Source organism: Equus caballus, chromosome 11, assembly GCF_041296265.1.
Source record: "Equus caballus isolate H_3958 breed thoroughbred chromosome 11, TB-T2T, whole genome shotgun sequence".
Taxonomy (NCBI): Eukaryota; Metazoa; Chordata; class Mammalia; order Perissodactyla; family Equidae; genus Equus; species Equus caballus.
The window spans coordinates 8,874,901-8,893,508 of NC_091694.1; the positions used below are offsets into that span (position 1 = coordinate 8,874,901).

Genomic DNA, 18,608 nt, shown 5'->3' on the forward strand with positions numbered 1-18,608 from the left:
CAGAAGCAGACACTAGTATCCTCCATCTGAGGCATACATGGTCACTCCTCCATGAAGGTCACACACCTGGCTAATAGTGGGAGGTGACTGCAACCTGCCTGGGTTCCTCTGACTCCAGGGCTACCCAGGTTCGTCATCCTGGGCGGCATTTAGAGGCTGGAATCCCAGCCTTATCTACCAAGGGAGGGCGCAAGCCAGGAGAGCCCTTGGGGAGACCCCAGCCACGCCTGCACTATGCTTCTCTTGTGACTCGGGAAACAGAACTACACCTCCCAGGAAGCAGTTCGGCCCCCCACGGCCCCTCTTCGCGCTCCGCCCACCCCGTCCTGCCCCTCCCCGGCCCCCGCTGGTATATAAAGGCCGAATGGCCTGGCCGCGGGCAGAGCGCGGAGGCGGCGCGGGTGAGCAGGGTGGCAGCCGAGCCCGGAGGACGCGGCCACCACAGCTGGCGTCCGCCGCTCTGCGCTTCTCCTCGGAGCTTCTCTTGTTCGGCGGGGCCCACCTCACGCCGCCCGGGCCCCGCGGACCTGCAAACCTGGGGCCGCGAGCAGATCTGCCCTTGGCGCTTTTCTGGGCTTGGCAGAGGGGTTCCGGCCAGAGATCTCTGGGTTCGCGCTGGCGATGCGCAGCGAAGAAAGGCGGGGAGCCGCGTCCGGACTGGGTGCTCTCCGAGCGCGAGGAGGCGGGATGCGCTCGCCGGGGGCGGCGGGGCGCCCTGCACCCGCCCGCGTTGCGCTCCAGCCCCCGGGCCCGGGAATGCGGCCGTTCGGGCACCCCCGGTAGCGGCGTCCACGCGCTCTCCGAGGGTCCGGAGCGCAGAGGCCGGCTGCCGGCGCTTTGGCCTTGGATGGAAAATGCGGAATGAGATGGGGGCCTCCGGACCCCCTAACGTGGATTACTTGGTGCATGTGAGCGGGACTCAGAAGACCCACGACCTCGTCTCCGTCCGTGGATCCATACGTTCTACCCAACAGTCGGGACGCTCACCTGGAGGTAAATTTCTCTGCGATTTGGGGTGGAGAATTTGATTTGACTTTTTTCCCCCGCCCGGCGACGCTTTCTGAAGGTCTCAGGGTTCTCGGTTGAAATTTTTGTTCTTGTTATTGACATCGTCTCGGAGGTCATTTTAGCCATCCCTCTGCCTCCAGGCGGAGCTGATTCGCCCGGGTCGCGATGGTCAGCGCCCGTCCTGGGCGTTCTCGGTCCTCGCCCTTCAGTCCCCAGCGCCGCCAAGCCGCTGGCTGCCCTGGCCTGGGGAAAGGCCCCGCGTCCTCGGCGCACCCGCGTGGCCCTTTGCGCTTACCTTTTCGCCTCGTCGCTCTCCGGGGCCCGTTACCTCGGGAGCTGAGCCTCCTCGGTGAGCCCCCGGCGCCTGCCCACTGGCGACCCAGGATGCGACCGGGGCGCAGCGCTAGGAGAAGACGACGGGGTCGAGCCCCTCTCACTATTGGGGGTGGAGGCCAGGGGTGTTTCTGGATGTCCCTGGTCGCCGGTTCTTTGGTAAGAGGCTTTACTGCAAGGACTGGGTGGGATGGTTTGGGCAGGCTTCCCGAATGGCTGGGAGGTGGCAGGAATTCGGTCCAGTGCGTCCATCGGCGTCGTCCCCACTCCCCTAGCGAAACTTGTTAATGGAAGAGGTTTCCTGGCCAACGTGGGGAGGGGGCTTAGTCTTGAGTCTTGAACTGAAAGCAAACCGCTCCTGTATCCATAGTTCCCTCCTCTCCTTGTTCTTTTGTGTCGGTGCTGTTTTGGGCAGCTTGGTGCCTGTCACTGAGTAGGCGCGGAATAGGTGTTTGTTGAATGAATGACTGAGGGAGTCCGCCTTGATGTTCAGATAAAGCAGTCTTCCTTTTCCTTCTCCCTCCTCGGCACTTGTCTTCAACTCCAGGACTTTCTTCCTGAAGACGCTCTCCCCTCCCCCAACGCTATTGGCAGCCTGTCTTTGATGATCCACTTCCCGCCCAGAAGTCCCTCCCGCATAGAAAACTCCTGGAAGCTGTCACAGGTCTCCCTTGGTCTGCGATCAGGGTGCCATTGCCTCCAGTGAGCACCTGCTTGGGCAAGAAGGGAGGGCCAGGCACCACAGGAGAAAGAAAGGTGATGCATATCGGTACTGCCCCCTCCCCAGGAGCCTGTGCCTCTGGCCACCCCTTGGGTCCCTGGCACTGCCTATGCTGGTCCCACACCCTTCCCCACCCGCTCCCCGTGCCAGACCCTGGGACAGGAACCCTTGAAACTGTCCCACTGATGGCCTGCAGCTGCATTTTCACCTGGCCTACTTTTAACAGTAATTCGTGCTCTTTCTCTCTCTTTTATAGAAAACTACAAAAAATGTACAAAAAGCAGGACAAAAACACCCAGTTCCCACAGTAATGCTGCAATCTGCCGTATTTCCTCACTGCTGAAATTCTGAAATCTATATAACATTGCTTCTTGCTTTTTTCCCTTCAATTTTATTTGGACGTTTCCCCACGTAATGACTGTATTATGCTGTGGGCCTTGAATCGTCATTTGCCGGACAATTCCCCCATTGTTGGACACTAAGTTGTTTCCACATTTTTGCCTTTAGAAGTAATGCATTGGTGAGCATCTTGTGTACATAAGGATTTGTCCACATTTTGGATTATTTCCTTTGGAAAGGTCCCAGAAATCGCTCTCTTTGCTTTAAGTCAGAGCATGTCTGAACTGGAAGGCGTGTTCCTCTCGGTGGATGTTTCCGAGGTGGGTTTCGAGGAAGGGAGCCCCACTTAGCCGTCAGATAAGCCCACATCCGGGAGCCAGCATACAGTAGGCGCTGGGAAAATGCTCGCTGAGTGCACGCCGTGAGTTTTGTTTTGCTTTTCTTGCGTCAAAGACTTGATCAGCACCGGTGTCAGAGTAACTTAAACTTTGCCTTCAGGATTGTGATGTAAGTCATTTTGGCAATATCATAGATTAAGATTGACTGGCGGCTGGATCACAGTGCTGTCCTTTTGTTCAAATTAACTTTTCATTTTGATAATCTGGATTTACAGGAAAGTTGCAAAAATAATACGTGGCGTTCCCCCGTGCCCTTCACCCAGCTTCCCCGAGTGCTAACATCTTACGTGTCCACAGTGAGAAGATCAAACCCAGGGGATGAATACTGATCGACTGCTTTGAACTCATCTGCAGGCCTTATTCACATTTCTCCAGTTGTCCCGCTAATCTCTTTTTTCTGGTCTAGGATCCAATTCGGGACTCTGCACCGCAGAAAATGCTGTTTTGTACAATGTGGGAGATGAGAGGGCTTCAGCAGATTTTCTCTTTAAACCGCTTGATTTGAGGTATGATTGACACACAAAAAGCTCTACTATTTAATGTCTACAACTTGATGAATTTGATGATAAGCCTACGCCAGGACGCCGTCACTACCGTCTATGCTGTAAACATAGCATCACTTCCAAGAGCGTCCTCCCGCCCTCTTCATTATTTTTTTGATTTTTAGCAGAAGATCGACCCTCTCAGCAAAGGTTTAAGTGTACAGTACGGTGTTGTCAGCTGTAGGCACTGTGCTGTACAGGAGAGCACTGGGCCGTAGTCATCTCAGCGGACCGTCTTTATTCTGGAGAAGGTTTAACATTGCGCAGTCCCGTGCATCCTCCTCCCCAGGTTACCTCGCCCCTCCTTCTATTTGTGGCCGGCAGAGTAGACAAGACCCTCCCGGGCCTGGAGGGGAGAGGAACCCTGACCGTGAGTGGGAGAAGCATCTCCATGTACCCACCTCCTTCTTCTCCCCAGACCTCCGCTGGGAATGAGTCGTTTAGCAAAAATCGGGTTGTAACCTGATGTGTCCCGACCTGTCTCCTGAGGGGTAGGTGGATGGATGACATCCGGTGTGCGTGAGAGCCAGCCACCAAGCAGCGAAGCTGCCGTGCAGTGCCTGTGCGGTGACTCACGCCTGCCTGAGCAGCAGGTGTGTCGGGGCGCCAAGTGTGCAAAGACTGGGTTTCCTGCTTCTCTGGGCGGATTTAAGGGGACATGGGCTTCTGCTCTCCCCTAAGAAGGGATTTAGGGTGTTGACAATGTTGGGCTAGGGGGCGACCCCCCTTTTCTTTAGAGGACTGACTTCTCCCCAGAGGAGCGAGGAGAGGTGGCCTGAAGGGCCTTCGGGAGCAGCTGAGGAGGACAGGGGGCTGGCCCCACATCTGCATAAGAGGCACTCGTGTGAAGTGGAGGAAACCAGGAAAGAGGCCCTGCTCGGGGACCTACGGCAGAGGCCCTGTTGGTCTAAACCTTCCGCCCGCAATGCCCACTGACCGCGGGCTGTCCGCTTCCAGCATCGCCGGTCCCCTCCAGCTCAGAGGGCTTGCCCGCATAGAGGGGAGGTGACGTTCGTTTGGGATAAGGAAGTTTTGGGGTTATTTAAATCTCAGCAAAACAGACTTCTGTTGTCCAGATAGAGTTTCTCTGTTCCTGTTAGGGTCTGGTCGCCTGGACTGGATTTTTCTTTTCCTCTTTGAAACGCTCCCAGCCTTCCTGTTCCAGCTTGTAAACTGAGAGATGTTGCCCTCTCCCTCGTGCGCGGGCACAGACGGCTTCTGTAAGCAGCCGCTCCGTGAGGATCATAACAGGAAGTCTCGGTGGCAGAGGGATTGGGATGTTGTGACTGTGCAGCTCTGGGACAGCCCTCTGTCTACACCTGCCCTGTCCCCCTCCTCTGTGACCCCTCGTGGGCCTTCCCTTCTCGGGAGCTGCAGCTCCTCCCAGATCAGTGGGCGCCCGGCTCAGACTGTGCACTTTGAACTCCGCTGGTCCCCTGGCCTGCAGGTTGTGGTTTGCATCAGAATGAATTGCTTGGAGAACTTGGTAAAAAGGTCTTCTTGGTAGCCCTCCCCACCCTCCCCCACCCCTAGAGGTTCTGTTTTGGTTTGCGTGGGGCTCGGGAGTGCTCAGACATCTGCATTCTTAACAAGCTCCCAGACCATTCCGATACCGATGGACGTGTTAAGAAACAGGGAGTTGACTGACTTCTTGGCCAGCTAGAGCCTGAACTGAGCCTTTTCCCACTCAAGCTTACCCAGACACAAAGCTTCTCCATTTCTCCTCCTCCAGGAAGCCTTCCCGGTTTGCCTCCACCTGGTCTGGGGCTCCCACATGCCCTTATTTGGTTGGTTGGTATGGGTTTTGACATAGAAATCTTGAAATCAGGTGCCCTTTGCACTTGGTTAAGACAGAAGGGGCTGCATTTGGACGCACATAAAGGAACCACAGTTCTGGGCTTGAGGAATAAGATCTGCGGTCTCTCCCTTTGGGTGTGTGAGTGCCCCGGAGCTTGGAAGATGCCTTTGATAGGTGGCTTTCTAGCACATTTGTCTGTGTGCCCACACAGACCACCGCTCTTTCTATTTCTGGCCAGTGTCGTCCTGGGCCACGTCTGCCATCGTCGTGGAGCTGGTTGGGGTCCTCCACACCAAGTTAGCAGCCCGTCTGCACACGATCCATGCACCCAGTTCATTTTACAAGAGGAGGGGAATGGTCCTGGATGAATTCCCTCCCTTCGCACTATGCCTCTGGCTAAAGATGCTGTGCTCAGACTCACTGGGGCTCCCTGGCTTTACAGACTAGGTTTGTGCCTGGAAAAACGTCTGTGCAGAGCCAGTCTTGGTTGATCACATGACACTCGAAAGGCCTGGAGGAAGCATGCTACCTGGAGGAATGCTGACGTGGCGAGTTTCTGTCAAAGAATTCTTTTTGTCATGTGAATCATCACCTCCTCCCGTATTTGGTTTGTTGGTACAGGTTTTTACATACAAGTCTTGAACCAGGTGCCTTTTGTAGTTGGTTAAGACAGAAGTGGCTGCATAAGGCACTGCCTGCCGTTCGGGGGTCTCCAGAAGCAAGTCCGACCTTCGTCTCTCCCCTCAGGTCTGGGAGACCCCCAGGCGTTTGGAAAATGCCTCTTATAGGGTCTGAATTTAATGGTTTTCAGACCCACTTCCTTTGCCTAAAAGTGGGCCCTTGACCTCACTTCCCTTTAGCCATTTCCTTCCCTCTCCTTTCCCTGGACTGGGAAGCCCGAGTGGGACAGGACAGAAAGACCCTCTCAGCCCACCCAGCAGGTTCCATCACAAACTCGTTAGGGATTTCACTCAGGTCCTGGGAGCCATCCTTGGAGTTTTCCCTTTTCTTAATTATAGACATTTTTAAATCATTTGCTGGATGGCTCTTTCTTTAGATGTTGGTCATCCACTTCAGTTCTTCGGTGCATGGGTGGGCTCTGGTGGTCTTTGGGCCAGTTGGGAGCTGACTTGACTTAGCATCCTTTGTGGGGGAGGGGCTCTGTTGTGCTGTAAGCATGGAAAGGAAGGTGTCTGAGATGCTTGCCTTTGGGGACAAATTCTTTGGTATCTGAGTAAAACCCTCAGGAGCTCTAAGTGACAATTATTGTTTCTGCAGTTGTGCTTTTTTTTTTTGCTGAGGAAGATTGGCTCTGAGCTAACATCTGTTGCCCATCCTCCTCTTTTATTTTTGCTGAGGAAGATTGTCCCGGAGCTAACATCTGTGCCAGTCTTCCTCTATTTTGTATGTGGGTTGCTGCCACAGCATGGCTGCCAATGAATCATGTAGGTCCAAGCCCGGGAACCAAACCCCGGCTGCTGAGGCAGAGTGCCCTGAACTTAACCACTTGACAATGGGGCCAGCCCCAGTTGTACCTTCTTGACTAATTTTATTTTAACCTTTTTTTTTTAGTTGTGGTAAAATGTATATAACATAAAGTTTCCCATCTTAACCATTTACCTGTGCAGTAAATGGCATTATGTACATTCACATTGTTGTGCAGCCTTACCGCCATCCATTGCCAGAACTTTCTCATCATCCTGAGCTGAAACTGTGCCCATTAAACACTGCTTGCCATTCCCTCTTCCCCAGCCCCCCACAGCCACCACTCTTATTTTTCTGTCTCTATTAATTTGAGCTACTGTAGGTACCTCGTGTAAGTGGAATCATACAATGTTTGTCCTTCTGTGTCTGCCTTACTATTTTTTAGCACACTGTCTTCAAGGTTCATCCATGTTGTAGCTCGTGTCAGAATTTCCTTCCTTTTTAAGGCTGAGTAATATTCCATCGTGTGGATAGACCACGTTTTGTTTATCCATTCATCCGTTGATGGACAGTTGAGTGGCTTCTATCTTTTGGCCATTGAGAACAAGGCTGCTATGAACAAGGCTGCGCACACATCTGTTCGAGTCCCTGCTTTCAGCTCTTAGTGTACATACCCCAAAGTGGAGTTACAGGATCATACGGTCATACTTTGATGTTTGAGGAGCCACCATACTGTTTTCCACAGCAGCTGCGGCATTTACATTCCCACCTGCGAGGTGCAAGGGTTCCAGTTTCTCCACATCCTTGCCAACACTTTTTTTTGACGGTAGCCATCCAAGTGGGTGTGAAGTGGCACTTAACTGATTTTAAGGACAGATCGGCCAGGAAGGGTAGACCTTCTCGCTGCGGACGCTCAGGAGCCTGTGGTGTCTCCTTTCTTGCTGAGGAGGACTCTTCACTGCGAGCCAAGTGCCAGGGACCGACCGAGGAGCAGCGGGTGCACGTGGGCGGCGCTCCCCTCCGAGGCCGCTGCATCTCTTCTTTCTAAAGTAACAGTTTGGAGATCTAGCGTGTTCCTTAGGTCCAGTATTTGCGCTGGAGCTTTTCGAGTGCTTTGTGCCCATTTCCCTTCTGATATCACCTGCAACCTGGTGAAATAGTCAGGTGTCACCCCCATTTTCCAGAAGAGGCTGTCAAGGCACAGGTAAGTGAGGTGACGCAGGTAGATGCCCACCGAGGAGAAGGGGCCCCTTGCTCCTAACCCCGCCCGCGCGCGCAAAGTCGTATTTTGGAAACGTGGGTGCAGGGAGGGATGCTGGGAAGATGGAGGCTGGGGTCATGATTTGAGAGAACTCTAGGGGGCGTCCTCTCTGTCCCCTTATCCTGCCTGGTCTAATTTCATAGATGAAGTTTGCTGAGTGTGGCTTTTTATGAAAGACGTTTAAAAATTGTTTGTTTACCGAACCGTTTTTTGCAGAGTCGAGGGGCTTAAGAAATGCTTTTGGGAGCCCAGTGGTGAGATGTCAGATTTCTGGGGTGGCTCCGGGGAGAGCGCCGCTCAGTGGCTGCATTGAGAGGATTACCTCCTTTCTGGGGTTTTCTTCCTGAAGCCCCGGGTGAGCCCCGAAGGCTCGGTCTTTGCTGATTTGTCACTGGACGACCCAGGCGCATGTCCAGGCTCAAGGCGGGATTAGCCGTTGGCAGAAGGTGGTTTTATTGGCCCTGGGGACCGATTGTGTCTGCTCCCCAGCTCTGCACTGCCTCGCCTCTCACGGCCTCGGTGTCCTCCCCCATGTGGCGAAAGGAAAGTGATCTGTACCCCTGCAGCTACCCTGAGTGTGGCTCTTTTCGTTTTAATTTTTTTACATCGTGCTATTTCTTTTTATTTTTAAAATGAAGCAACAAGAAACAACACCGTCTTCCTGTGGCTGGCGTGACAGAACAGGGTCATCCCAAACCCAGAGGGCTTCTTTACTTGGGAGGGGAGGGGAAGAGAGGGAGGGGAGGGGGTGCCTCCCCGTGACCCCTGCCTGTGAGCCCTCCTCTGGCTTCACACCAGACTTGTTTCTTGGCCCCCTGGGTCCCGCTGAGGGAGACTCTCTCAATCTAAGGGAATTCGTGGCCACTGGCAAGCCAGTTGGGAAATTTAGATGTTTGGGTTTTTAATTAAATTTCTGAAGTGGAAACCAGGAATGTGGTTAACCAGAGAGCTGAGATGGGCCTGGTTTCTCATTCCACCCTGACCACTGGGCTTTTCCACCTTTCCTGGAATTGCTTTCCTCATCGTTTCCCGTTGCAGTCGTTTCCCCCTGCCCCCCACATTGCATTTGAACCTGGCTCATTTCCCCCTTTGCAAACCCTTTCTCCCTGCCCTTGGCATCCTGGACATCTGTCTGTAGGGCACCGACTTAGGGAAGATGCCTGTGTGGCTGCATTCACAGTTCACCCATCAGATTGGCTGTTTGATGTTGCCTGGCCCTTAACCTAGGACCCTGCCCTGTTCCTTCTACGTCCCTGTGTAAGGGTTCATCAAATACTATGCGCCAACCAGCGCTGCCTCCCAGAGCAGCAGTCTTATATTGGGGAGGAGAGAGAAGCCAGCCTTTCACAGGCTCAGAGCAGGTGCTTCCAGAGTCTGTATTTTCCTTAATCCTCATAGGCCTGTATGTGAGCATTGTATTCTCTGACATCTGAGGCTTAGAGACTTGAAGGAATATCCTTAAGGCCCCAGAGCTTTGAAAATGGAGCCGTCTTGGCACATGCCCAACAGCGGGGTTGTCCTGCCCCCGTCACCAATAACTGTGTGACTCTGTGCAAGTTGCCAGGCCTCTCTGGGCTCAATTCCTCATCCCTAAAACAAGGATATTTTCGGGTTGTCACTTGTAGTTGCGAGTTATGGAGAAACCAACTCTAACGGGTGTAAATAGTGAGTTTTTGGTTGTTCGTGTAACTGCGAAGTTTAGGGGTCGTGCTTCTGGGTGTTTTGTGGGCTGTTTTTCTCTCATTCTTTTCACTCTTTGGTTTACTTCCCTGGTGGGAGCAGTAAGGGCAGAAGCTTCTGCAGGCCTCCTGCTTCTGCAGCCCCAGAGCAAGAGAATGGCTTTGTCTCAGCGTTCCTGAGGGCGGACCCTGGCCCCGTGCTCGCCCCTGGACCCATCCCTGTGTCTAGGAGATGGGACACATCGACTGGTCTCCTGCGGTCGTGGGCCTCACACCTGGGTCTGTGGGAGGAGGCCCTCCCTAGAGCCACTGGGATCCTGCACATGGATACTGAGGCCCGTAGGGGGCGGAGGCCGCTGCAGAGACGCACCACCCCATGTTTACTGTGAGCGCATGGACCGCTGGATAACAGACCGGAGTGTGTGGTGGGGTGGGGAATTGACTGTGTTTCCCTTTGTATACCTGGTACCTAGGAGAGTGCAGGGCATGTGGATGCTCAGTGAAAGGTGATAAATGAATGGACCCCAACAGTTCTTTCCTCCTCTGAGTCTCTGAGCCCGAGAGTCTGTTTTTGCACAGGGCGTCGTCTTGCTCCATCAGGGAGCTGAGGATTTGGCTCTTGGATCTCCAGGTTCAGCCTTGCATTGGTCACCCATGGCTGTGTTCTCAGTTACCTGCACAAAGGAGTTGTTACTGGAATCGCCACTTGATTCTTGGAAAGGCACCTCTCCCCTGAGATTTCTTTAAAGCGAAGGATAACACCTTCCCTATTCCTGAGCATCCCTAGACCACTGGTGTCGCTCCCAATCTACCTTGCGGAGGCAAATTTTGTTCCATTCCTGGTGTGAAGAGCGCGATGACGGGAGCTGGTGCTCATGGATTTGTACAGTCCTCCCTGGACTGCTGTGTTTGGCAGCCCAGGGAGGAGACTCGGCACCCAGTCTGGCCAGACAGAGGGCTTGTCCGGGAGCAGCCACACAAATGGATTTACTGAGATGGCTCCACTGGGTTGGCACATTCACGTGCCGGCTTGTGCCCCAGCTTCTGGGGGCTCCATGCTAGAGAGACAGCTTTGCTCTCCAGGCTCTCGAACTCAAGGTGGGGACCCTGTTTCGCCGCTCTGTCGGCACCTTGCACAGGTAGGTTTTGTTTGAGACGCAGTGACTCATGCACATGGGTTGTGCGAGCTCTTAAAGGAGGCCATGCTGTCCTGGCCGGTGCTACCAGCTGTCCTCCTTTGACATAGTGAGGAAAAAAGCGCATTGTCCTGGTGATAGATTATTTCTACTCTGAGTGTGAATAGCCTTTTTAGGGAGGGGGGTGAGGTGGGAGGAGAGGGAGTGATTATTACATGTGAAAGGTGACTGATGTCCTAGGAAGCGTGCTGGCTGCTGCATTTTGTGTTCATACATTTCCGCTGAATAGACCAGGAAGCTGAGGCTCCTGGGGCCTTAGCTTACTTGTCCAAGCTCACCTTCCTGGTCCGTGGCCAGGCCAGAACTTGATCTGGCACCTGACTGTGTCCCTGTAGCTTCCAGCTGCAAGCTTGGATCCCTGCTTCTTTTGGAAAATCCTCGAAGTTACAAATCAATCGGATTTGATAACGTCTCTATACCTATGATTCATCCTTCACCGCGTCCTCCTCAGGTACCCACTAATAAGTTTAAAACACTGCTTCCTTCTCCCTCTCCTGGTGGAGGTGAGGCTGCATCCTTTTAGGATTGGCGCTGGAAATAGACTTCTCTGTCCTCTACAGATGAGAAAGTGAAGTCACGGTTAAATAATTAATTCCAAAATCAATTGAAAGATTCATCCACGGGAGTTTGCCTTCATGAGGAGGAACTCTCATCAGCTGCTTCCCAGGTTTCAGGATTTTCCCCTGTTCTTCCTCTTCTGTTTCGCCCTCCTCACGTTCCTATCTATGGATGTAAAATCCGGTTTGGAAAGCTATAGGTAAGTGTGCACTCTCTCCCAACTGGCAAGTACAGAATCAGGATCTAGACTCAGGCTGGTTCGTCTGTAAGACCAGTACATTCTCCCACTGTATTGTCCTGACTAGTCTTAGGATGTACACGTGTCCACAACATGCATCAGCATCATCGAGTCCCTTGATGTTGAAATTCCATGAAGGATGCTGAGGCCAGGGCGTACTGAGTTGGATTCTTATCACATTTGCTATCTCCTGCCGTTATTGGCATTTAGTGTGATGATTCTGGGGAGGTCCTGGCCTCCTCACTAAAGAAGGCTTGTAAGGTTGGGCATGCACAGGTGTGAGTGGGACAGGAAGGTAGGCTGGCCCGTTATCAAGGCGTTCAATGGAAGTGTGGTGTTGAAGGGTGCTAACTCTCAGTCACCAGGACAGTGCTGTGTGCACTCTACTCCTTGAGCTCAAAGCTTAGCTGAGCTTTCGGAGCAGACCTGTGGCTAGGTGTGCCCTTCTGATGTTATACTTTGAAACTGGAGAGAGCTGTTCAATGCTGTACCAACATCACCTCCAAATGGGATAAGGGTCAGGTGAGAAATCCTTGCCCCATCTGAACTACAGTCCCATCAGCCACCGTGCACTCTGTCCTTTGCACAGAGATCCTTTTAATTGACATTATTGGGAGGGTGGGGAATGGAGCCTGTGTGGCCGTGAGGTTGGGGGGTTGGGAGTCAGAGTGTGTCTCATTCTTTGGACTAAGTAGACTGAATCTTGTGTGCCTCCACTCACTGATTTCCTCTCCCCTTCTTGGCTTAAACCCTGTGTTCATCTTAAAGAAGAAGACCAGCTGCATGCCTCTACTTGCTTGGGCTGCCATTGCATCTCTGCTCTGTTGTTGCCGGATTTCATTGGGGAAGAAAATTTCCATTTTCTAGCCAGGAGGTCCAGTTGGTTTTGACTCTTCTCTTGGAGGCATAGAACTTGGGCTGCGACTTCCATTGGCTTAAGTGAGATGACTTATATGAAGGTGGTGTGGACACTCTAACGTGCTAGGCAAATATGGTGGATGACCAGCCCCGGGAACCTCTGTTGGTTGTTGGGCAGCCGGGAGAGGGGTGTGGGGAGAGGGGCAGTGAGGTTAGCTCCTCCTTCCTGGGGTCTGCGGTTGCCTCAGCTGCTTCTTCCCTGTGGCCTGTTAGCTGCTCCTGCGCTCACGGGCTGCGTCCTTTGCCCCTCCTTCCCTTACTCTCCTGGGGCATCGTCAGGGACACTCACAGGTGGAGGCGACGTAGAATCCAATACTGCTGTCCGTGGTTGCCAGTTTATACCAAATAAACTCACTAATGGGGTGCTCTCTGTTTCTGCAAAGTTTTCTTTCTCAGCTAACTTCCCCTTCCCTGAACTGCTATAGTGCTAACAACCTATAATATTATATTGTGTTACTAATTAATATCTTACTACCATGATTGTTTCACAGCTGTGGATTTGTTTCCTTCAGGTAAATCAAAAGTGTACACTCTCTGATGTCACAGCACCTGGCCTGATGCCAACCCAGTAAAGACAGTACATACGCTCTGCGTTGACAGGTCAAAGGCCCATGCTGGTCTGCCATTTTGCTGCTGTGAGGCTGTGGATGCTGGGGCCTTGGACTGCAGCTAAATTTTCCCAACGCATTCCATTGGAAGAACAGCTATATGTCTTGCTTTTGGAAGCTCTTCCTGGTCTTTGCTTGGAGTGGTCCTGAGCATTGCATGTTACTATTCTTGTGCCTTAAGATGGTGGCTCGCCCATTTTCAGTCTCCTGATTTGTCTTGTGGCTTTGGGCAAGGTGCACCACATCTTGGGGCCTCAGTTTGCCCCCTGCGTACCTTAGATGTGGACTAGATGATTCCTTGATTAATTTCAGCATGGAGGATGTCTCCTTGCTTCCCTGGCTGTTTCCAGCTGATGACCATGGGTAAGGGGGGCAAGAAAAGAACGCCCACTTGTTCTCAGTGGTTGCACCACTCCAGCTCTGTCTGCAGCCCTGCTCAGCTTGTTGGAGAGGTACTCGATTAAACATGAATGAAATCGGAACATGAAACAGTCTCGTGGGGCAGTCTTTATAAGACATCATTTATGATGGTTTGGGATGTCTTGAGAAATCAGTCAGGGTGACCTGGTACCCAAATAAACACCTGGAGGAGTAAATTGCCCTCCTTTCTCTGTGGCTGGAGAGAACGGTACTCATTTCGGGGACTCCATGTGCTCTGCCTCCCCCTTTCCAGCATGAACATTTGGACTGAAACTGCCATCAAAAGGATAGATCTTTGAGGACAATGTCAAGGAGGCCATTCACTTAGATAAAAATGAGATGCTTTTCTGCTTGCTGGGGGCTCCACATCCTGGATCTGGGAGGCAGACCGGGAGCTGCAAACCGGACAGCCGTGAAAGTAGAGTTCTGCTCCGTGGGGTCACTGATCTGCCCGCCTTTCCCTTATCCTGAGCCAGAGATGCCTCGTTAGAACCTGAACTGTTCTGGAGAGTAAGAAGTCCTTGCCACCCCCTCCTCATCCTGCCCTAAGCTCCCTCCCCTCCTCTTAGGAACAAAAAGAAATCCTTCCCCCTTTCAGCATCAGTGTCTTTAAGAATTCCCTCCATTGTAGCCCTGGGACAGAGACCCTTCTGTGCAAGTCTGTTGGAGGCCTGTCCTCAGTGACACCCCGCCCCCCATATTAAAAGACCATCGGAACAAGCTCCCCATTCTCCTCTGGAGAGGGTCCCTCGTCCCAGGCCAAGTGACTCTTAAGGGTGCGTTTATCCTGGGACACTCAGTTTACAAAGCCCGCTGGAGTGTCAGATAAACTCACTCAGACCCGCGGGGGGAGGAGGACAAAACCCCTTTATTTTCACCCCTCTGGAGAGACCAAAAGAGACTTTGTGCTGGAGAGCAGAGGTCTGGCCAAAGAGGGGAGGGGGACGGGGCGGGCCTGGGGCGGGAGAACGTTATAGGTTATTATCTTATCACTTTATTTTTAGGGGAAATCTCAGCGTGGGGCGGTTGACTGTACCTCTGCCACTTTCCTCTCGAGACCCTCTCCTCTCTAGGTCACTGAGGAGCTCTTTGGCAGCTTGGCCTTGGTTTGCCAGGGAGAAATTCCTGGTTTCTTTCTACTACCTATTTGCGTAGGGAATAACTCACCCCCTCGGTGGGCCACGTCCCAGCTGTGTGTCTGAGATTTAGAGGATTCTTGTAAGGGACTCTGGGTGGCAAACATCATGGGTAAATTTGGCCCCTGGGTGTGTGTGTGCATGTGTGCCTATGCATGCACGTCCCATCTGGGCGTGTTTTTGTGTGTTGAGGCTCCCTCCCCCGCCCCTACCTGTAGCCGCAGCCACAGCTATCTGACGTAGCCTTTGCTATCCATGGCATAGAGTTTCTCACTCTGTCGTGTAAAGCAAAAGTTTCCATGATTGGCTGTTTGCATTGGACTAACGTTTGTTGGAAACCTACTAAGTGCGGTGTGCTGTGTCAACATCTCGGTCCTTATAGCGTCTTACAGACCTGGAACGCTAGGCTCAGAGAAGGACAGTGCCTCGCCTAACGTCGCCCAGCGGTGGAATGCTTGAGGTTCCAGTCCTGCTGTGGCAGATTCTGAAGGGAGGCAGGTGCTGAGGGTCCGAGGTCATGGCGGAACTGAGGGTGCTGCCAGGCCCTGCCTTCCGGGGCTGGCTTTGGTTTGGCCTTGTCCACTACCCCCCACCTTTCCCCGGCCCCTTCACCTGGGCACTTAGGGGCCAGAGAGTGAAGCCCTGTGTGGTCTGCCCCATGTCCCTTGGAGGGCTCAGCACCCACGTGCACCTGCTCCCGTGGGGAGATGGCAGAGAGGCCGGAGCCTATGGGCTCAGTCGGGGCTGGGAGGGAGGCACCTGGCTGCTTTGGCGAACAAGCCGGTTGGGGACCTTGCTGGAACTGTGGCCAAGAAAGACCCTTCCCCATTCATGTCTTAGAGGCAGGACCCCTGACCCAGCTCCCAGCCCTGAATCGTGACTCTCTCCTCCCACTATCTTTTCTCTGAGTGGAGTGGTGGGTGCTGGGGTCTGACTGTGTGCGTGAGTCGGGGGGCGGGAGGATTCGCTCCTGAAGTTCCCCGGTTATCTGGGTTGCATATCCGTGCAGCCCTGCTTTTCTTCCTGGTCCCAGGAGTAAGTGGTCTGGAGGAGGCAGGATGGGGGTGCAGGGGCTGCGAGGAGGGAGGGCCTTCCTAGCCAGGCTTTGTGGCTGAGTTCAGAGTCCGTGTTCATGTGGCACAGCCGCCAGGGCGGTCGGGGGCTCGCACTCCAGGGGCAGGAGGGCCCCGGGCCTTCCTCTTGTCTGGCCGCGCCCGCCTTATCCTCAGAGGGCTGGACTTGAGGTCCTTCCACCCCGGGCCTGCTCAGAGTGTGAACGGGGAGGGTGAGGGTCACCCTTGAAACGCTGAGAATGGTGGAGGAGAGACCTTGGCGAGAACTTGACCTCCTGTAGGTGGCACATGCTCCTGGGCTCTGCAGATGGACGTCCTGCAGAAGGGGCCGGTCTCAGAAGGCAGCTGCGTTATCAGCAGGCGCCCTGCACAGGAGCAGAGGGGTGAGGGGTGGTGGTTGGGGGAATCCTGGATGGACCTAAAATGGGGCCGTGTGAGAAATAAGCTGTGCTCCATTCCATGGCTATATGGACCCACAGGCACCAGGGACTCCATAAAGGGGAGTTAGCTGGGTGGGAGGGTTTAGGAGAAGGGATGGAGAAGGAGACAGGGGCCAAAGTTCTTGCTTTGGTGCCTGGGGGAGTGGGAAGAGTGGTGCTGATGGGGAAGAGGGTGTGGAATGGTGGGCCAGTGTTAGCCTTGGAGAAATGGTGGCAGCCACATCTTGGACACTTGGGGAGTAGGTCTGTGCATCCTTGGTGTGTTCCTGGACTAGTCTCCTGGGACTGGACCAAGAAAATGAGAACCACTGGCCTGAAGCCCCTATCAACCATGGGATCCAGAACAGTCCCCAGGGACACTTAATCCACAATGGCAGGTTCTCCAGAGGGGGCCAGACAACAGATGGGGATGGAGTGGGTTCTCCCCACCCCTTGGTCACCTCTGCAGGGTGGCCACCATCGGAGGCGTGCCCTGGTCCTTTCTTTCCCTTTACCACACTGTGCACCCTCATGTCGCACAGAGGAATGTTTTAGACTCGCTTATCTCATGATGTAGAGGTTTCCGTCTTGCTGATCCGTAGATTGGTGATATCAGGAAGGAGGCTGAGAGTTGCATTGCACCCAGGGTCAATGGATCTGGGTCCCCATCTTTGTTTGTGACCTCCCAGCTGAGTGATCTTGGGCAAGTTTCTCTCTTTCTGTGCCTCGTTTATTTCATAGGCATCGTACCAGAGATGAGTTCCTAAGTTCTGTCCAGCTCCAACAATAAAACAATCACATGCTTTAGGATGCGCCTCCATGTAGATTTATCAGTGTGTCTGCCTGTGTGCATGGACCCATTTGTCTCTGGTTCTTTGCTTGCATCTCCCCATGGCTCAAGTCGCTCCTGCCCTGGTTAGTATGTCATCCTACCTCTCCACCCTGGCCAGGAGGAGGATGGGACTCTTGCAGTGGCGGCAATGAGGACGTGAGAGCCCATTGGCCCATACAGCCTTGCTGAGGGCAGGGAGGGGCAGGCAGAGTCGGGTTGGAACTGGAAGTCAAGATGTTCATCTCCTGGGTGGTTGGCTTCTCCATTATCAGCCTCCATGTGTGGTCAGTGAACAGGCAGGGCTCGGAGCAGATGGCTGCAGAGGTAGGGCGGCTGCTGTCTCCTCCGGCTTCTTTCCCACCCTGGGAAAGCTGGAGTATTTGGGGATTGTTCTGTAGACTCAGGAACAGTCCATGTGCAAGTGTGTGTTTGGGTGGGATGACATGTCTCTCTCATTTTGGCTTGTTGCTCCCACACACTGGCACAGCCCACACTCAGATAGCCCAGAAGAAGCCCGTCTTGTTGACGATCAGACTTCCTCAGGCATCAACAATCCGCTCCCGGAGCTTGCCTGATCGACCTCATTGATTCGATTAGTGGGGAGAAAGGTCCACCTGTGCTTGGCTCACTCACTTTTCCACCCTTTTCATCATCGACTTTTTCCAGGGGCAAAGAGGAGCATTCCTGTTGATGAAAGACGTGTTTTGGGAAACTTAGCGACCATCCTTCTGTTTTATCATCGGCACTGTTAATTGCCACCTTCGCCTGTTCCCTCAGTTCCAGGCCTGAGCAGGAGGAAGGGGCCAGGCTTATTGAAGTTGCCCACTGATGCTGCCTCTCTGGACTAAATCTTCACCTGATAACACACGGAGGGAGAGGCACCTTTAGCACAAACAGGTTTCTCTCTCCACTTGACATAAGCCTCCTGTTTTTCTTTGGGGGAGGGTGACGCTTAGCACAAGAGAGACTTCAGACGGGAAAGGGGGGGCCGGGCGGGCTAGGGGGGTCAGGGCCAGGAGGTGGGCAGTGTTGTCATTTACTAGGTTTGTGAAAACAATACGGGTTTGTCTCCAGGGTACGGTGGTGCCTGGGGAGGCAAGCCACAATGGGCCCAAGCAGAAAGAAAACAAGCGCGGATCTGACGAAAATGTGGTGACCCCGACGGGCAGGGAGAAAAGCACCTTTGTTCAGGGCGGTCCGGGCAAGCCAGGGATGGGGGTGGGGAGGAGGCATGTGAAGACGACTCTGGGGTTCCTGTTCTGGAACCCGGGCCGCTAAACTAGGGGCTTGAGAAGACCAGGTCGCCAAGCGTGATGGGAGTTTCTGGGGTGCCTCGCTTGCATTCTGGGGCAGGTTTGGGGAAACCGCTTCCTTCCTTATCAGCTCAGCTCTTTGAGGGTGGCTCAAGGAAGATACCACATGAGGGTCTCCTGAGGTTTGGGAGGGAGGGCGCATGGAGGGGTCTGCTTTGATTTGGGGGCTCCCGGTGGGCTAGTTTTGCTTACCATTCAGCATGGCTGGGTGATCTGACGCTGGGCAGAGAAGCCCCCAGGGCCTGGAGGCAGGCCCACTGGGATCTGGGGAGAAGGACTCTTGGGGGTGCTCTTCACCTGGCCTTATGGTATTGATGGAGACCTCAGTGTCTGGAGGCTGCAGGAGGACGCAGAGAGACAGACCCTCCTGCTGGAGCACTTCCGTCTTGAGAC

General features: G+C 53.6%; 1 long non-coding RNA gene across 1 annotated transcript in view; it reads left to right on the forward strand.

Annotated features, from left to right (window-relative positions):
• Positions 1–351: 351 nt before the first annotated feature.
• The window catches only part of LOC111775596 (uncharacterized), a 148,840-nt gene continuing 130,583 nt past the window's right edge, over positions 352–18,608 (forward strand). Inside the window, exon 1 of the long non-coding RNA XR_002811359.2 lies at positions 352–993. This is a non-coding gene — a long non-coding RNA (uncharacterized lncRNA). The remainder of the gene's footprint in view (positions 994–18,608) is intronic.